Here is a 20,721-nt window from a genome sequence, read left to right on the forward strand (position 1 = left end):
TTTTGGAGAATAGACCCCCATGTCATTCCACTACAAATCATAGATTTTAAGAGAATAGTCCTTCACCACAAAGAGTTTGAGAAACTCTTTCTGCCATCTGCAATCTGGCACCAGCCCCTTTCCATTCCCTCTTGGACCACTTGCCTCCTCCTTTTCTGTACTGGACCACAGGAGCCTTCTGACTTCCAAAACAATTAATGATCTTTCTCCCCTCAGCCTTTTGCACTTGCATTTCCTCATGTCTGTAATAATCATCAGCCCATCCCATCAATTGCTTTGATATATTCTTACAACTAAGAATTAGGTTTGTACCTTCTGTTTAGAGAAATTCCACATGCTTTTTTCTTCCCCAAATGTTCTTTTTCCAATTTCCTCTCTTATTTTGAAGAACTGTCTGTTTCTTTTCATTTGCTTTGAAGACTTTTTTTCCTTCTTTTTTTTTTCTTTTACTGCTCCCTTCTCTTTAGCAGTTGTCTTCTAGGACATGCTTCTGGACATGAAGTGGTTTCTTTCTGCTTTATGTCTTTGGGCTGACATGCGTCCATTTCATTCTTTCAGCATTCTGAAATATAGTGACCAAAAGGCATATTTCTTTTCCACTTTTCCAAAGCTCAGCTCATTTCAGTTAGACAATCAAGTGGTTGCCAAAGTTTGCCTTTGTTGCTCAGCCGACATGAAGAAGGGAGTATTCTGAGTGTCAAGTGTAAGACAGTCCAGTTTGTGAGAAAAAAAGACAGGCAGAGATTACTATAACATAGGGAGACAGGGAGTGAAGGGAAAACTAAAAAGGAAACCAATAAGAAGAACAAATGGCAGCTCCAGACAAAGCTATACTTTTCTAGCATCATTTAATACTATGAAAAGCTAAATATATTCCTTAGGGTATTCACTGATTTAAAACTTTAATAGTACATTTATGGACCTCAACCAAAATGAATTGCTGACCTCTGATTTTGATGTTATTTTAGGTGTTCTGCAGGACCAGATATAATCCATGCAGAAAATAAAACTAAGTCTTGGGTGAAATCCATGTGAAAATAATTTCTTGTCAATATATGGCTTTGAAAAAATTTGCAATTAGATATACTGGATTGATTCATGTAATAATATCTCATCTAAGGTTATTTTTCCAATTAAATCTACCATTCCAAAACCCATTGCAAGCATTACTAAACTCAAGTATTTTTATAGACAGGTGCAAATTATTTAAAGATCTCTCTTTTTAAAAATTTAAGTGCTAGAATTCTTGGGGGTTATAATAAACAGTAGGAAATGTTAAATTTCCTAGTTCAATAAAGAAAAGGAAATTTTGCAGTTCTTTGATTTTTAGGAATATCACTACAGGGAAAAGAATAGCATGTGTCTACAAGCAGCCAAGCTGTTGATTACTAGACTAAGCAGTATTTAATAAAAGACAAAGAAAAAAATAGAAATAGGCCGGGTGTGGTGGCTCACACCTGTAATCCCAGAAATTTGGGAGACTGAGGCAAGAAAATTGCTTGAGCTCAGGAGTTCAAGATCAGCCTGGGAAACATAGCAAGACCTAGTCTCTACTAAAATTAAAAATAAAAGTCAGTTGGTCATGGTGGCACCTGCCTATAGTCCAAGCTACTAGAGTGGCTGAGGTGAGAGGGTCACTTGAGCCCAGGAGATCGAGGCTGCACTGTGCTATCATCATGCCACTGCACTCCAGCCTGGATGACAGAGCATGCCCTTATCCAAAAAAAAAAAAGAAAAGAAAAGAAAAAGGGTAACAAACAATGCTTTAATTTGATAATAATAACATCATTAAAGAGGGAATGGAGAACAGAAAAAGGCTAAATCTTTGTCCCAGTGCTTCTTTCCCAGGGCCAATGTCATGTCAGGAAGGTATTGTGCCAAAGGTCAGAAGAAATGTTGTGATAAACTACCCCATCTTGTTCTGAACGATGAAATTCTCTTGCTAACTGTTCTGTTTCCTCCTCCTCCATTGTCACCAGAATGCTACCATTCACTCTCACCTGGACCACTGCAATAGCCTCATCTCTGTCTCTTTACCTCCAAATGTATCTTTCTCTAATTTGTTATTCTCCTTCAATCACCGTTTTTTTGTACAAGATATAAATTGATCTGCTTAAATCTGTCAGTACTTTCCCATTGCCTGTATACTCTTTCTTTAGCCATAGAAAGGACATAGGATGCAAAGTCTAGCCCTCACCTCTCTGTAACTCTCTCTATAACTCATTCTATCCCATTCTTTCTTGGTTCTTCATGTGCCATTTTAGGGGGCAGGGGGCTTCTGAATAAGAACCCCAAAAAAAGAGGAAAGGGGGAGGGGTAGGAGAAAAAGGAGGAAGAAGAGGAAAAGAAAAAGAGGAAAGAAGAAGAGGAGGAGGAGATGAAAGAGGGAGAGAGAAAAGGGGAAGGGGAGGAGAGGGAGAAAAAAGGGAAGAAAGGAAAGAAATGTGAGGACATGGGGGATGGAGGGAGGGGGAGGAGGAGGAGGAGAGGAGGAGGATGGGGAAGAGGAAGAGTGAAAGAGAATTTAAACAGGAGAGAATGGGGTAGTGTTGAGGAGTATTTGAGAAAAGATCTGTATCTTGTTTACTTCCCAAATGCTAAGTTGGCTGAGTACTAAGATCATATCTATTTTTTCCATCATTGAATACTTAGAGCCTAGCATGGTACCTGACACATAACAGACAATAAATATATATTGATGAATGCATTTGTTCTAAATTTGCAAAATCTAGTGAAATGGCTTATTCCTTTGTAATTAATTTTCAGTACTCGTGTCTATTGAACAGCAACATAATGTCATTTACAGAAATCGCAAAAGATACAAAAGGAGAAGAATAAGGTAGTGAAAATCAATACTATTGACACCTTCCAAAGAATAATTATGGCTAACATTTGCTATATATCTTTTGGAAATTGCACTAGTCAAACTTTGTTTCCTGCCTTTCTTATCCTATTTTTTAAGTCATACTATATGCAATGATAGGTTGTTCCAATTTCTTCCAATAGTATAACATAGATATTTTCAGTGTGGCATACATTTATTTAAAAATTACTTTCATTGGATCAATAACGCCTCTGGATCACTTATTTTAGCTCCAAATAATTTGAAAAAAAAATGACTTTTCATCTTAGTGCCTCCTATAGTTACTCAGCCCCATAGCCATCCCCACTGCCAACAACATGATGTTTGACAACAGACAGTTGAAAGGAAATTCTCTAATTTCTTCATGCACCTGTTTACCCTGGTTGGAAATGCCATGGTTAGTCTGAACAACCCCATTTTGTGGAATCAGCCAGATCCCTTGAATACGTCCAAAACTTTTCTACCTGATATGGAAGAGTCTCTCTGCGCCCCATTAGACTCTTAACAAGCAGAGCTTTACTGCCAGAAAAAAACAAGCAATAGATGAAGCCAGGTTTTCTCTTTCTGTCTCCATCTTCCTCCCTCAAAGTAAGGAGTTTCCTAAATCTACTGTATGGACAGGAAACAATAACATACACAACTCTCTCTACCCTCAGGTCATTGGTCCCGGAGCATCAAGAAAGAAAACACTGAACAAAAAGCAGTCTTATTTAAGACCTTAGATTTCAAGTGCAGAAGTATGCTGGTTACATTTATTTTCCATTTTAAAAATGGAAATTTTTGAAAAGATTTACATAATGATAAGAAAGATTGTTTATAATATCATCAAGTTAAAAGCAAGAAATAAAATTCTATTTTCAGTAGCATATTATATTTAAGTGCACAGTATATGGAGGCAGATTGCCTGAGTTTGTATCCTAGATCTGCAACTTACTAGCCTTGTAATCTTGGGCAAATTACTTAAACTCCTTCTGCCTCCTTCTGCCTTTCTTTATTCTTAATTGAGGTGAAATTCATATAACACAATTAACCATTTTTCACTGTATGATTCAGTGACACTTAGTGCAAACACAATGCTTCGCAACCATCACCTCTCTCTAGTTTCAAAACTTTTTTCATTACCCCAGAAAAGCACTGTATCACATTGAGTTATTCCATACTACCTTCTCCCCTTCATTTCCTAGCAATTAATTTATTTTCTGTCTCTTTTTGCATATTCTAGCTATTTCATATAAAAGGAATCATGTAATACATAAGCTTTTTACCTGGCTTCTTCACCTAGCATAATGTTTTCAAGTTTGACCCACAATGTAGAATTTAAAAAAGCAGTATGTACTCCATTCTTTTCCATGGCAGAATAATATTCCATTGTACAGCTATACAAAAATTTGCTTATCTATTTATCCATTAATTAACATTGAAGTTAATTTGTTTAATAGTCCTTATTTTCTAGGGTTCTTATGAAGATCTAACTAATTAATATTTGGACAGCACACAAAATACTGCTTATTTCTATGTTTCTTAAAATGGATATAGTTTTATACTTGTAACAGTATATGTTATTCATATTTGTATATTTATGGAAATCACTGGTCAAAAATATACCAAATAGATAACAATTACTTTGCTAAGTGTTGATATTGTGAATGGCTTTTATATTTTCTGAGGGTTTTATATTTTTTGAAATTTTAGATAAATGTATCCCTTTTATGTAAAATACATAAAAATTAAAATTACTTTGTGAGATACACTTAATCATTATTCATATGTAATTTCAGCATCATGTCTATCCGTTTAGAATTCGTCTAACAAACAGTTTCATGAGTACATGTGCACATGGAATTTAATGTTTTTTTTAAACTATATTTTTGTATTTTCCAACGGCAATTGTCCTAAGTAAAATTTGCCCTAGACATTGTCTGCAGCTATCTTTTCCTGTGTGTTATTGCAGTTCTAAAGCTCATGATTTGAGAACCCTCTTGTCCAGGACCCTCAGCCTCCTCTATCTTATCTAGCACCCGTGAGGGTATACTGCTGGTGCTCCAGAGGTAGCGTCATCAAGTTGAAAGCTGCATCACAGAGCCACACTGCAGTGGCTGGTATGAGCCACTTTTTCCTAAAGGGACCATTACACTGACCCTAAACAGGCTTGTATCGGTATTGATATCAGTTCTACTAAGTGTTGAAAACTGCAAGTGAGGCCCATTGGCTGCCAGTAGGAGTGAGAAAGAGGAGAGCAGCAGTGGTTACAGACTCATCCATTATAAGTGTAACCCATGGCAGCATGAAACCTAGTCATCCTAAGCCCATGTTGCAGAAACCCAATGTAAAGTTTCTGGTGTCTTCTTTAGACAATAGCCTAGTCATTGTACTATATCTTAGTCCCTTGTAGAATGAAACTTAGGATATAAAAAATAAAAATCCTACTTTTCCTTTTGTGATTGAAACCAGTTATATAACTTCAGAAAACTACATAATACCTTTAATAATGCATATATGAAATTTACAGAATACTCTCTCTACTCCTTGACTATGTATCCAGAAAATAAATAAATGTCACTTAATTATAAGATCTGGCTTTTTGTGGTGCCCATATTCAGTTGCTCTATTTTCCACTGTACGGAACAGAATAGGCCAAAGTGATACTCTGTGATGCATGTAAAAACAAGTCAGTTGCATCACTTTTTTTTCTGTTTTTCTACAGCATTTTTTGAAACATTATGTCAAAAATAATTTCTATCATTATCACTTGAGACTATATAAAAATTTCTGCATGCTGTCCTTTGCAATTCATTTCTATCAATAAATATATTTCTATTAGACCTTAAAAAGTATGGCTGTTGTTTTCTTTCTTGCGACTACTATGAATAAAGGGTAGAGATGAAACCACAAACAACTGGAACATTTTCATAAAACTGAAGAGTTATGTCAATAATAATATCCCTAAAAACCAAACAAACCTCCTGAAAACAATATGAAGTAAAAGGGAGGGCCACTTTCAGAGAAACAAAATATCTTCTTACTCTTTTTCATTTTAATTAAAATGAATGAAAACAAAATGAGATAGGAGAAATCATACCTCACTTTCTACGTAGTCCTTCAGGCAAGTTTACTAAATGACACTGGGCAAAATTGAATAAAGGATCTTATAAATTACACTCCTAGAATTCATGACATGCTCTCATATCTCACCAGTGCAATGCTGCATAAGGCTGCAGGAAATTGCCCAGTTCTGTGGTACCAATGTATACTATTATTAGGAACAATGTAACAATTCAAAGTATATCACATTAAAAAGGTTCAGCAACTTTACCATATCAAAATGCCCCTTGAGGCTGGGTGTGATGGCTCACACCTGTAATCCCAGCACTTGGGAAGTCCAAGGTGGGTGGATCACCTGAGGTCAGGAGCTGGAGGCCAACCTGGCCAACGTGGTGAAACTCCATCTCTACTAAAAAAACAAAAATTATCCAGGCATGGTGGCGGGTGCCTGTAAGCCCAGCTACTCTGGAGGCTGAGGCAGGAGAATCACTTGAATCCAGGACACGGAGGGTGCAGTGAGCCAAGATCGCACCACTGCACACCAGCCTGGGTGACAGAGTGAGACTCTGTCTCCAAAAAAATAAATAAATAAATAAAGCCCCCTGAAAAATCACATGCTGTTATATCATGTATCCTGTAATGTTAGATTTTTTTATTTTCATTTCAGTATGAATTTAATGAATAATCACCAAAATCCAAATATGCCTAACTCTATATGAGGTAAACGTGAGTTAGTATTTTGTCTAAAGCAAACGTAAGTAAAAGATTAAGATAGAATATATGTCAAAGATTTGTGGAAAAAATGTTGTGTTCCTTCATAGAGAGGGATGAATGGAGGTAAAGCTACTCACCTAGTGTGTAACTGCCGAAGGTCAATTCAAAGAGCCCATGGAGCACACGTGTTCTTTCCCATGACCCCAGTTCTCATTCTCCACATTGAAGCCAGAACAAATTTTCTAAGCATGATTAAGCTTCTGTTATTCCCTGGCTTACAGATGGCTTTCAATCATAAAGAAATTCAAATTCTTTTTTCTTGCCCATAAGGATCAATATCTGTGTCCCCTGCCTGCCACCCTGAATTCATCTTGCACTGCCTTCTGCTCTAGTCACTGTGCTCTGGCCACGCTAGGCTTTCTGATCTGGACATGATTAGCCCATTTACACCTAAGGGCCACCCAGTGCTAAGGGCCACCCAGTCACTCTCCTATCACTTTGCCTTATTTTCTTCCCAGAATGTATTAACAGAAAACTCATTATATTTCCATATTGGCCTCCCAACTAAATTTCAAGAGTAAGGATTTTGCCTATCTTAACTAATTCTTGGTATATAGTAGATTCTCAAATAATATTTGTGCTATGGATAACCATATATAATGACCAATGACTTTGTATCCAGTTTTTCAGAAAATTCTTCCAATACATATTTATCCAAGCATGGAATTGAACAGCAATCGTAAAAAGAAAAGAACTGGATAAAGATCTCTTGTGATTACTTTCAAGATATAGTCTTAGTGAAAGTGAACACCCTTGATAGGAAAAAAAAAATGCAGATAAAGCCAAGAAGGAAGCAAGGCCAAGACAACAGCAGAAAACAAACAGCCCTCTCCCGCTAATCGTACTTTAGGATCCTGTGGACAAGTTGGTGAGAAGTGGAAATGTTTCCATAAGCCAATTTTTTTTTGTATAGTGAAATTACGTAATATTCTATTCTTTAAAATGAGTTCTAAGGACTAACACAATGACACTTCAGAAAGAATATCAAGATCTCAGCAGCTCAAAACACACACAGGTTATACTGTATGAATGAGAAAAGATCAGCCAATAGTGGTGTTTAGTCACATAACTACTTAGTATGCAAGTATAATGTTTCTTTTTTAAACTATATTACTAATCTTAAAATTATTTTACTTTTAAGCATACAACCACATGTGTGCACATACAGGCAATATAAATTATGACCTTGAATAAATTAACCTGTTTGTATCTCAGTTTTCTCATCAGCAAAATATGGAAAATAGTACTCACCTCATAAAGTTGTTAAAAGTATTAAATAACTTCATACATGTAGAGCACCTAGAAGAGATCATGGCACAAAGTAAATAATATAAATTAACTAACTATATAAAAACAGATTTTGGAAACACATTAAATACGCCTACTCTCATTAGATTGTAGTTATTGTATCATGTATACCAGTAGTAAACATTCAGTAACTACTTAATGCCTAACCAATCATAAGTATTTACATTAATCTGGAAAAGGGATCACAAACACTTAAGAGAAAATGATTTAAAGAACAAATTTAGAGAGGTTAATCTAGTACTAATAAAATCAATCCATTCATAAGATTAAGTTAATTCAACCCTAAGGGAAAAACACACTAATAGCATTAGTAAAATGCTTAGCAGTTGACAAGCATTTTCACATACATTATCTCATTTAAGCTCCATAATTATACTTATGATGACTAAAATTTAAAATGTTTATGGGATTTACTTGTGATCACATTTCTAATAAATACTGATGCCATTCCAAATCCTGGACAGGTGTTGCTTTCATAACATTTTATATTTCCTTCAAATTCACTAAAGAAAAAGCACATGAACTAGATAGTTTCATTTCACATTATTCTTTCAATAAATATGTATTCAGCACCTACTATGTGCCAAGCATTATTCTAAGTATAGGAGATAGAGTGGTTTTAAAAAAATCAAAATATTTTGCCCTTGATAGAGTTTATTCTCTACATTCTAGTGCAGAAAATACACACTCCAAAAGATAAGTAAAATAATGAAATTTTAGATGGTGCTAAATGCTATATAGAGTCAAAAAAGCAGAAAAGGGAGCTAAGGTGCGCCTGAGAAATGATGGTGTTTTGACTTAAAAAAAAGAAAAAAGTCAATATGGTGTTTAGGAAATCCTCACTAACAAGGTGATGTTTGATAAAATACTTTAAACTAGCTTTGCAGGCCATTGTGGATATTTTGAGAAAGCTCAATTCAGGCAAAGAGAAAACCCACACAGAAGAGTGTCTGACATTTTTAAGGACATCAATGGACTGAAGCCAAATGAGTGAGAAGTGAAGCAAGAGAAAAAGTCAAAAAGGTTACGGGAAGCCAGATCAGTTATGACCTTCTTGGTCATTGTAAAACCTTTGGTTATTTTCCAAGTGAGATGGGAATGGAGAATTCCATGAAGAAGAGTTTCATAACTTGACTATGTTTCAAAAGAATGACATCATGATGACTCCTGCTGGTGAGTTGACTGGAGGGAAGGGAAGCAGGGAGGTGACAAGGGCAAAAGATTAATGTTAGAAGACTACTGCTGTAACCAAGGGGAAAGATAAGGGTGACCTGATGTAAGGAATTAGCAATGAAGGTGGTGGAATAGGTGGATTCTGAATATATTTAAAAGGTAAAGTCATTAAAATTGGATGGCAAATGAAATATGAGGTGTAAAAGAAAAGTCAAGAATGATTTAAGCCTGATCCCCTAAAAGAATGGAGTTCCCATTAACTAAGATAGGACAGTCTACTGAGAAGTCAGGCTTGGAAAGGGACATGCTTTATTTCAGACATGTAAAGCTTGAAATTCAAATTAGATAGTTAAGTGGAGGCGTTGAGTAGGCAATTGGATATCTAAGTCTACAGTTCAGAAAGCAGTTCAAACTAAAATTACAAATTTAAAATATATATGTATATATATGCCAAAAATATACATATACACATGCGTGCACATGCCCACACACACACACACGCACACATATTTAAGACTGAGCCTAGAAGAGAACAGCAAAAGGGTAAGAATACAGAAGGGAGGCTAGGAGCAGTGGCTCACACCTGTAATCCCAGCACTTTGGAAGGCCGAGGCGGGAGGATCACCTGAGGTCAGGAGTTTGAGACGAGCCTGGCCAACATAGTGAAACCCCGTCTCTACTAAAAACACAAAAATTAGCCAGCATGGTTGTGGGTGCCTATAATCACAGCTACTCAGGAGGCTGAGACAGGATAATCACTTGAACCTAGGGAGTGGAGGTTGCAGTGAGCCACTTCACTCCAGCCTGGGTGAAAGAGCAAAACTCCATCTCAAAAAAAAAAAAAAAAAAATAGAGAAGGGAACCATGGTCAAAGACCAAGCCTGGGACTTTCCATATTAAAAGACGGGAGGGAGAAGGAATCAATAAATTGTTCCACGTGGCCACTGATGTCAGCAAAACTTATTTAGAGGAGAGTGAGCAATCATTAAGTGAAATTTATGCAGTTAGGTACTTACATAATGGTACACTAAAGAAAACTAGAGAAATATTAGTCAACCCTAAATCCTATATTTTCACCATTTATCTAGGGTTCATAGGCAAAATGGCAAAAGAATACACTTTATAATGGGCAAAAAATGATTAAAAAAATGAAAATGTGATTATTATAACAGAAACCTTACGACTAAATAACTCATTTTTTCTTCACATTACACCAAATGCAAGTTTAGTGGGAGCAGTGAGCAACTTCAGTCAATGTGGCACCAGGAGACAACACTGAGAACACATGAAAATGGTAAAAAGGGCACAGCTTCTTCCTCTGTCCTTATAGATCTTATAGTCATTTTAGCTTGGAAAGAACCAGTATTATAAATTTCCTTCACCCCAGAAATGAGGCATCAATTGTTCCAACTATGATTCGATGTAGCCTTAAATGTATTTTGCTCATTTTGGAAGAGATTCAGAAGTAGGACATCAAGCAACTAGCCTAATTATTTTTTGAAGATAATTATCGCTACTATAACACATACACTTGCTATTTGCCAAAATCACCACCCAAGTTCCCTTAGAACATTATTTTTATTTATCAAATAATCTGTTTATAATTAAAACATAATTCTGAAGAGCTTAAGATATTCATGTTCTTTTTTTTTTTAACATAGAAAGGATAAAGGTTTGAATGGTGTGGTAATGGTAATGTTTATAAAAGTTATAAGGTAATTGTACCAACTGAGAAAGGGTTAGAAATTTTTTTTTTTTAGAAAATTTGAGACAGAAGAGCTCTGCCAGAAGGGCCAATGTGAAGATTTCATGTAAGGAAATAAGAAATATCCCTTTGAATGTAAGTTTTGTTCAAACCATGATTTTTTTTTCTTTTAACCTGCTTTCTATTTAATCATTCAAGTTTAATAAAAACAGAAAAAGAACAGAACCACAGAAATACAGGCTGAACACTTTCCAGTGATTCATTCTGTAAGAAAATTCACCAATGTAATTTTCTCTGTTATTTATATCAATGCAGATCAATTTATACTCAAAACATACTGCTCTTGCCACTTACAGACTGACAGAAAGAAGCCAAAAGATACAGATGATCTCTCCATATGACTGCCAGTCAAGCATTCACGAATGGGTCCTAAATGCTACCTTGGATAACACTTTTTACAGCATGACAATATGTATGTCTCACTTCAAGTTCAAATTGTTATAAAATACTTATCACCATAAAAATAAAGTTCAAAATTATAAAGATAACTGAGAATCAAATCGTCCTCTAAAAGAATTTCCTGGGGTCTCAAGTTATCCCTTTATTTAACATTCTCACGAATATGTTGTTGTCTACAAGCAAAATCACAGGATGTCTGTCATTTTTGCTTTGTTCCACAAAGTAAAAAATACTTTAGGATACAAAAAAAAAAAACCAAAATATTGTTTCCAAAAATTTATCAACACCAAAAAGTGAAGTCTTTTTTTAGTACAAATAAGGGGAAAATATACATCTTTTTCTAAATCAGCACATATTTACTTTATAAAGACTGGTACCCAGGGGAAGAATGCCATTCATTTCTCATAAGTTATACAAGGAGTCAATGGCAGGTGTTAAGCATGAGATAGAAATGAAAAATCTTCAAAGCAATAACAGACACAGGAAACACATCCCAAAGGGAAATAGGAGAACCACAGAAAAGAAATCAAGTGAAGTGAATACAACCTCACAACTAGTGCAAATCCCTCGGGAATTCTCCTAATATGAACCGTTAAAGCCACGTGTTTAATGTTCGATAAATCTAAGTTCTTATTTATCAAATGGGGAAGCTTCAGGCACAGTAAGCATTAACCCGATCCATAAAAGGCATTATATTGTCTGTCTTTGCATTTCATTGCATAATGACTTCACAAACATGCACATCCAAATCTTGCTTCTATGTTTCATTCTTACAAGTCAAATAAATAGATGACTTTCTTATTTGAACATTAGGTTCAAGGAGCTCATTCTTTACAAAGATGGTTACTGAAATAAATCATGGCCATGTCTACATAATAGAAACATTGAAACAATCTCTTCCATGCTTTGCTCCACACATCCTATTTTCCTCAATCAACATGACACTCTAAAAGGGTTCAATGAGAAAATGAACTTCTCTGGTATCTTCACAGTAGATTTGTTACCAAGCATGTTTCGCCCCTACTGAGAAGTTGCCAGAAATAAAAATAGAAAGATGAGTAATAGGAATGTGGGTGTGACAGTATGACCCAGAATTTAGAAAATGGACGTGGAGAGTCTTGTTCTAGATCTTTCATTAAGTAGCCTTCAGTAAGTCACAGTCTTACTTTAGATTTCAGCTCCTCATCTATAACATGAAATTGTTGACTAAACGGTCTTTAAGGCCCTGCCATCTCTAACACTGTATTTCTAAATTATCCCAAGCTGCCATTAAACAGAAAGAGAATCAGCTAAGACTGTAAATTCTAGTGCATCGGGCTGTCCATCCCCCCTCCCTGTCCAGGTACAGGCACTTGTTGCATACTGGGAGGGATGGTGGTAAATTCTTAACAAAATATTTACTCATTCAATGCTCATAAAAACTCTATAAGAAAGATATTGTCATCCTTTTCCTCTATTTTGCAGATGAGGAAAAAGAAAAATTAAATAGCTTGCCACAAACTCTATATTGAATTCAGTATAATAATCCATAATAACTCCATTCTCTACTGCCTTCCAATCAGACAGATAAAGAAACAATTCTGCCAAGGAAGAGAAAGCTCAACCAAGCCCTCTGAAATAGCTTGATTAGTAAATAAAGTGATTAAGAGTCTTATTTGGAAGTTGGGAAAGCAAAATTGATTTCATAAAATAGGGACAAAGTGACATGGATTAAGACTCCCATTTCCAATTAATTTCTTAGCTGCAGGGATTTTTGTTGAAATCCTGGAGATTGACTAGAATGGTGCCCCAATAACCCCATGACAAGTGAAGAAGCAATTGAAGTGAGATAATAAGGACACCTTAATAGGATCCATGCATTAGAATTTTGGACTAAAACAGAAGAAGGAATTAACATTTATTCAGCCAGATCCATGTATCTAAATCCAAGCCCTTTCTCTTATAACAGTTGGACTTTTTCTTCTTCTGTCACTATAATTCCCTCCAACAGCTTATAAAACATCTCCTCAATTCAAAATTCTGTAATATCAGAAATAAAAACTATCCACAGCACGAGTACTCAGAGCAATACTTTGCCACAGTATTTTTCCAAAATAGTCCCAAATTCTAAGACTGTCCTAGTTGAGACTGCTTCTCTTGCCAGAAACATTTTCAACCCAGAAGATTTGCCTGGGAGTTTATTTTTATGTTTAAGGATACAGTGGAGATAACTAGAATATTATTTCAAAGAACTTTCTATTTTTAAAATGATTATTTAAATAGAGTTAATTATGATACAATTTTAGATCTCACAAACTGCATGGAGGAGGTCAGGGACAAAAGCACACTTGAGAAATGATTGAAAAAAAATCACTTTATTCAGGGAACAAGCTACGTAAACCTTCCCTTCATGAAACAGTCTGAGATTATAATCTAAAATTCAAAGAATCATGACAGTGCTTTTCGGAGGCTTTTAAAGTTAGTATCCCTTTCCTTTAAAATACTTCAGTGGGCTCTCTAAAGTAGTAAGACAAGATGCTGTTACAGTGATTTATATGGTATTTTCCATCTTAACAGCTGGACTCTTTATGTTTGTAGTACTGCCATGTGGCATGCTGTTCAAAGCAATGGAGTTTTAGAAGTCCTGAAAACAGGATGTTCACTTAAGGACTGTACAGAACATGTTACAAATTTATAATATGAAAAGGAAAGGAATTTAGTTGCAAAGAGCATGAAACCTGAATCCACAGGCTTTTCCAACGCTTTTAAATGCAGTCAAAAGGGTATGAGAAATGTTCATTCTTCCAACTGTCAGCAAACATATGTATGCAGCTTAACTGGCCTCAGAACTCCCTTAGGGCTTATTCCCTTGTTTTAGCTTCATTTTCCAACAGGTTTTAAGAATCAATAATATTTTTAAGCAGCTCTTATCTCTTGCAACAAATCTTTTATTTTCTTTGGAAATAAGAGGTAAGTATTTTAGATTAGTGCTTATAATCTTCAAGGTATGTAGAACTCCTTCCTAATTTATATATGAATAAATACACATATATTCTAATATGTACACAAAATTTTAATATACTTTGAACAAAATATGAGGGCAAAGTATATTTTGATTACAAAGAATGATTATTTTGTTAGAAAAAAGTTTAAAAAATCTTATACTATAACATACACAAATAAAAAGTTATTAATAATACTACACATTGGAGAATAATTTCTCATCTTTGTTACTTAACCAAAAAATAACTTCTGGAAATAAAACAGAAAGAAATATTAGTCTCAAGTGTGTACACTTCTTAATATTGAAACTGTGTACAAAACAAGTTATGTGAGTGCATATTTAAAATACTTTCCATTTTTGGATCTAAAAATCCCAAATGATCAAAAATATTAGTATTAATGTTCATTTAATTTTTCGCTTTAATCATTTTTAATCATTTTTATCACCATTTGAATCCAAATGTTTTATGGATTATATGCTAGAAATAATTAAAGATGTGACTTAAATAACCCATGCAAAATTTCCCAAAATTTATCTATGTTCCTTAAAAGATTCAACAGCATATAAAGGAGACATAATATGGTCAAAGAAGATATTTCAAACTACATCTTTTTAGAAAATGGTAAACACATGGCTAACTTGATCTGAGAACGCTTACTGTATCAACTTCAACTTTCTTCAAAATTGATAATTGAACTGCAATACAAGATAAAATATAAAAAGAGAATTGAAAAAAAATAATTACTCAAACACAAAACTTATTTGTATCTGGAGTTTGCACATGTTAAAAGGAAAATCAAAATATAAAGATTGATGACTCATAGATATACACAGATAACATGCCACATCTAACAAAATGTCTACACTAAACTTTTTCATCCTTCTTGCTTGTGTTTTCTTCAACAATATGCCAGTGCTGGAAGCTGACTATGCTCTCATACTTGTTCCTGGCTCCAGCTTTTATCTTCTCTGCAGTCACTTTGTAGATCCAATAAATCAGAATATAAAACAAAAATATTTTACATAATGCTTAAATATATTAAGAGGAAGTGATTATGGAGGTGACAGGAGAGGAAAGAGGGGTTCCTGTCACATATCCATAACCTCTGGTACAGTCTCAAGTTTCAAGTTTACTACAACTCATGTATTCTTTCATTCTTTCACTCAACAATAATTATTGAACATCTCTTATGTGCCACATGCTGCCCTAAGCACTACAGACAGAACAGTGGGTTCTATAGATAATGTCTCTATTCTTCTGACCTATGTTATAGTGTGAGGAAGACAGAAATTAATAATAATAACATAATAATTAGCAAACAAATAAGATTATTTCAGACAGTTGTAAGAGCTATGAAAACATTAAAATAGAGAAATGCAATGAAGAATGATTGAAGGGATGCAAGTTAGGTGGACAGGAAAGATGTCTGTGGAAAGGTTATATTTAAGCTGAAACGTAGGTAGTGAGAAGGTAGTCATGTCCATATTTTGGTGAGACATTTTATAGCAGGAGGAACAAATATAAAGGCCTTCATGCAATGTGAACATATGCTTAAAAAACAGAGAGAAGAAATACAAAGAAGGTTGGTGGAGCATAGTAAGCAAGGCAAAAGGAATGAGGTTACTAGATCAAGTCAGGTAAACAGGCATATCGGGCTGCTGCTTATGGTTCGGTCTTCTATAGGCATGGCTCTTCCTGAAGTTTTAAAGGGCACCACTAAGTAATATGCAGTGGAGTGGATTCATTAAGGTTCTCATTTTGAAGAGAAAGCAGGACATTCAGTACCACAGATGTGTGCAAACTTCCTGAGGTCTTACACCAAGCAGAACTTCAGGGAGCCTCCCAAAATTCCATGAGGACCTGTTCATACTACTTACCACTGATAAACTCATCATCCCAGGATATATTTACAACTGATGACTCAAGAGTTCCTGTGCTTCATTTAGGAAGTAGGTATTTTTCATAGGCTAGGAGCCCGTATGCCTGGCATCTGGCCTCCTGGGTGTTCCTATCTGAGTACTGTCAACTGATCACGTGCTACAACATACCAGAGGATAGACTGGTATCCTCCTTTTAATCTAAGGGAATGTCAATGTCTTCTACATTTTCATCGTTGCCAGTGGACTAATAGTGAAGGTACCATTTTCTTCGATATGTTTATTCTGTTTTCTAATCATTAACTCCAGAAATCAAACAATTAAAAGAGGAAATTTCTGATACAGCTCTGAATGATACATCAATATAAATAACATAAACGTAAAATAAATGTAAATTCAAATCTATCATGGAAATTTCATGTTTCTATACATATGCCTAAGCCTTAAAATAGTCTCAGAACATGCTAATATAGGCTATACAAAAATACTTAAATATAAAATAGTTTCTGTGTATGGTAAAGCTAATAAAGATTTTTTAAAAATTACACCTAAGTGTTAATTACTACAATTTTTAAATGTTTTTCCAATTATAGAAGACATGCAATAATCATGCAGAAAATTTAGAAAGTATAAAATAAAGAAGAAAATAGGAATTAAGGTGAATTCTAACAGAGATAAGCAGTCTTAATATTTTATGGTTTATCACTGATTTTTTTTGCCCATCTACATATTATAGATGGAGACCACATAGTTTCAGCCTATACTCTGCTTTTATTCTACAACTGTTTTACAGAAAACATCTCCAACCAGTTTAAAATTCTCCAAAACCTCAATCCTAATATTTATAAAATATTTCATTTATAATTGCACCACAAATTTTATAAATCTCTCACTAGGCAGAAACTTTATTTCCAATGTGTTCCTATTGTAAAAATAATGCAATGAAAAATATTGAATTAAAATCATTTTGTATTATTTCACAAGAATTCCTAAAAGTAGAAGTAGTAGACATCTACTTTTTTTGTTTTTTTTTTTACCATATATTGCTAAATGGCATTCTATAAAGTGTTAATTTATCCAATTATCTGAGGATATGAGAATAGTCATAACACTACTTCAGAAATAATACTATGAAATTTTAACTGAGCTTGATAATTATGGTAAGTGGTATCATATTGTCTAACTTGGACTTCCTCACTCACTACAGAGGCTGAAACATTTTCTGTATATTTCTAGAATGTAAGGTGCACCCTTTTGCCTTCTCGTTATCTTCCAGCCTGCAACACATATGTGATAGTTGGATGGACTGAGAAATGACCTTGAAGATAGCTCCCTCAAGTGAGAAGAGTACAGATAAAATCTGAAACAAAACTGGACATTGATAATATCCAGGATCCACCATACCAACCTTGGACTTCTTTTCTCTGTACATATTTATGGGAATAAAAATAATGAGACAGGACAATTCCCTTGGCTCCTCTGCAGGACCCCTTGCAAAGGGGGTGGCTCATTTACTCAGCTGCCATGCACTCAAACCATTTATGGGAGAGGGAGCCCACAGGCCAGCCAGGGTGAGTGCTTTTGAGCTCCGGCCCCATGGCAGTGTCAAGGGATGTTACAATGCTCTTTTAGCTTTGCCGTCTGTGGATGGCTAAGTGTTAACCAGCTCACTGGAGAGTCAGGGTGACAGCCTTTTACACCTTGCCCTCTTGGTACCCAGGTCCTTGTCTGGCATCCAGGAAGAGTCAAGTCATGTGGACTTGAATGATAGTGAATATGGGGATTTTACTGAGTGATGAAGGTGGCTTTCAGCAGGATGGATGGGGAGCTGGAAAAGGGATGGAGTGGGAAGATGATCTTCCCCTGGACTTCAGCCATCCCATGGCTGCTCTCCTCTCCAACTGTTCCCAGCCAAACCCCTCTCGACATTCAAATGCTCCTTCTCTGCTGTACAGCTCTGTTCTGCCAGCGGAGCATGGGGTTTATATGGGCACAGGATAGGGGCATGGCAGACCAGAGTGGTCTTAGAAAAGGCAACAGCTGGGGGTGAAAACAGAAATGCCTGTTCCCATTTAGGGCCTTTGCTGGGGAACTGCCCTCTTCTACCCAGTACTTCCTTCACTTCCGTCTCTATCATTTATAAATAAACTTCTACCTTGTTTAACTTATTCTTGTCTTTATTGTTGGTCTCAGCTATTCAAAGCTGAACACAATTTCTAATTTATACAACTTGAAAAGTTGAGCATGATGTATCTATTTTTAATTTTTAATTTTCTATTTTTGATGTATCCATTTTTAAATGATACAAAACAGTATCATTTACAATATGACTTGGGTTGTTGTTTTAAGAGAAAGAGAGAAATTTACACCAAGATGTTGACAATAGGGTTGTTCAATTATGAGTGATTTATTTAGTCCTTGTTTTTATTTTTACCTGTTCATTTGTTCTTATTTTTTCTATCACATGATTTAACTTAGGAAAACCTGTTATCTTTACAATATTCAATATTTTCTATCCAGGAACATAGCACAGTTTTCCATGTGCTATCCTTCTTTGATAGCTACCCATACACATGAGTAGCTTGCTTCACATGCTCTACCATTTAACTCATTAGGATTTTTCTTTACTATTTTATATTATTTATATTAATGAGAAAATAGTCTTTTTAACTATCATTACCTTCTATTTTTGTTGTACAGAAAAGCTGTGAATTTTTATATATTTATTTTATATCTTTCAATTTTACAGAATTCAATGAGTTACAAACTTCTATAAGTTAAAATGTTTTCAGCTGATGTAAGCAAACTATATGAAAATTACCATTTTTGCCCTCTTCAGTCAATCATTATTCTCTTTTTTTTGTTTTAAATAATAAATCTTGGCTGAAATTTTTATTAGAAAGTTAGAAAATAATACTCGTGTGCATATAACATTTTTAATCATTTCAGTGGCAATGACTCCACTGTTTCCTAGTTAAATATCATGTTGGCTCTGGGCCTAAAAGAGATAGTCTTTATTATACTAAACAATATAGCCCTATTTATCTAAATTTAAAGGATATAGCTCTTAAAATAGAAGTTAATATTTATTTCACACATTAAGGCACTGTTAACATATTAACTAAATTAATATATTTAATTCCCACAACAAAGTTCTGAGGCACATACCATTAGTATTTGCATTTTTCAAATAAAGAAATTGGAGCACAGATAGGTTGCCTGCTGATATTCTATTATTATATCAAGATTCCTTTTGAAGAGGCTTCTATTAAAATTCTCATATGGCTTGTTTTGTTTATACTGATGATGCAATGATCACAAGAGAGAACTAAAAATTTGTTACATTTGGGGGATCTATCCTGCTTGGTTTGGGTGAATAATTCTGCCAGTGTTTCCTAGTGCTATATTCCATTTATAATTTTGTGTCTATATTAATATGAAAAAGTTTAATTTTTTTGTGTGATGTCTGCTTCTTTATGGTTTTGGTATCAACGTTATGCTAGATTCATAACATGAATTGGATAGCTTTCCATCTTTTTTCTATCTTCTGATACAGCTAATATTTTCTTAATACTCTACAAATGCAGTTTTGATCTCTTCTTTGATTCAAGTTATTTAGAAAAGTGATTTTAAATTTCATAGTATATTTAACTAGAAATCAATTAACAAAAGCTCAGATGAACAAAAAGTTATTTGCTTGGTTGTTTAAGCTTTTGCTAATAAGGTCATCTCTATCACATTATGAGCAGAAAATAGTGAGTAAATAAATACTATTTTCTAAAACAATTTTCAATTGTTTAAAGTGTTTGTCCAACCACTGTAAATTTGCAAAACAATCTGTCTGCTTATAGAATAGTAAGCTATATAATTTAAATATACACAGAGTTATACCATGTTAAAATCTTACACTTGTTAGAGTTATATATGCTTATATGAAATGTCAAACCTTATTTATGGTTATATAAGCTCTCTATGACTTGATGTTTTTATTCCAGCATCTATCAAAGATTAAGAGAACATCGTTAATGTCCATATGCAATAATTGTACCTTTGTGAAATTATCTGTTCTTTGCTTTTTCCTTTATGTATTTTGATATTATAGCATGAAAAGATCATAAAATCCATGATTTCATCAAAATTGTAGAATGTATATCATCAATTTAAAATTACCTTATTTGTTATATTTACTCATTGGTTACCAATTAAGCTACTCTTTAATTTAAATTTTTAATTTTCCTGATAAATTTTCAACATGATTCAGTTTCAGACAGGTGTGTAATGTGGATTTTGGTTTGTCTATTTTAAATAGCAGATAATCGCATGTTGCTTTTTAATTCAACACTTGAGGTTTTATCTTTATATAACATCATTTAGAGAGTTTATGTATATTTTTAGATTATTGACATATATCTATTCTTATATCCGGCACCCTCGTTCTTAATTTCTACTTTTCTAGGCTTTTTTGCTTTTTTTATTGTTTTCTATTCTATGACATTTATATTATTTGACTTTTTCCTTTTTTGCATATTATATTTC

At 34.4% G+C, this 20,721-nt stretch overlaps 1 long non-coding RNA gene across 2 annotated transcripts in view; it reads right to left on the reverse strand.

Annotated features, from left to right (window-relative positions):
- LOC129037544 (uncharacterized) overlaps window positions 1-20,721 on the reverse strand; it is a 282,527-nt gene that overhangs the window by 53,840 nt on the left and 207,966 nt on the right. For both annotated transcript variants that reach the window (XR_008502840.2, XR_010126336.1), the window contains exons 3-4: window positions 7,931-7,978; window positions 313-562 (exon numbers count right to left, since the gene is read on the reverse strand). This is a non-coding gene — a long non-coding RNA (uncharacterized LOC129037544). The remainder of the gene's footprint in view (window positions 1-312; window positions 563-7,930; window positions 7,979-20,721) is intronic.

This window comes from Pongo pygmaeus, chromosome 4 (assembly GCF_028885625.2).
Source record: "Pongo pygmaeus isolate AG05252 chromosome 4, NHGRI_mPonPyg2-v2.0_pri, whole genome shotgun sequence".
NCBI lineage: Eukaryota > Metazoa > Chordata > Mammalia > Primates > Hominidae > Pongo > Pongo pygmaeus.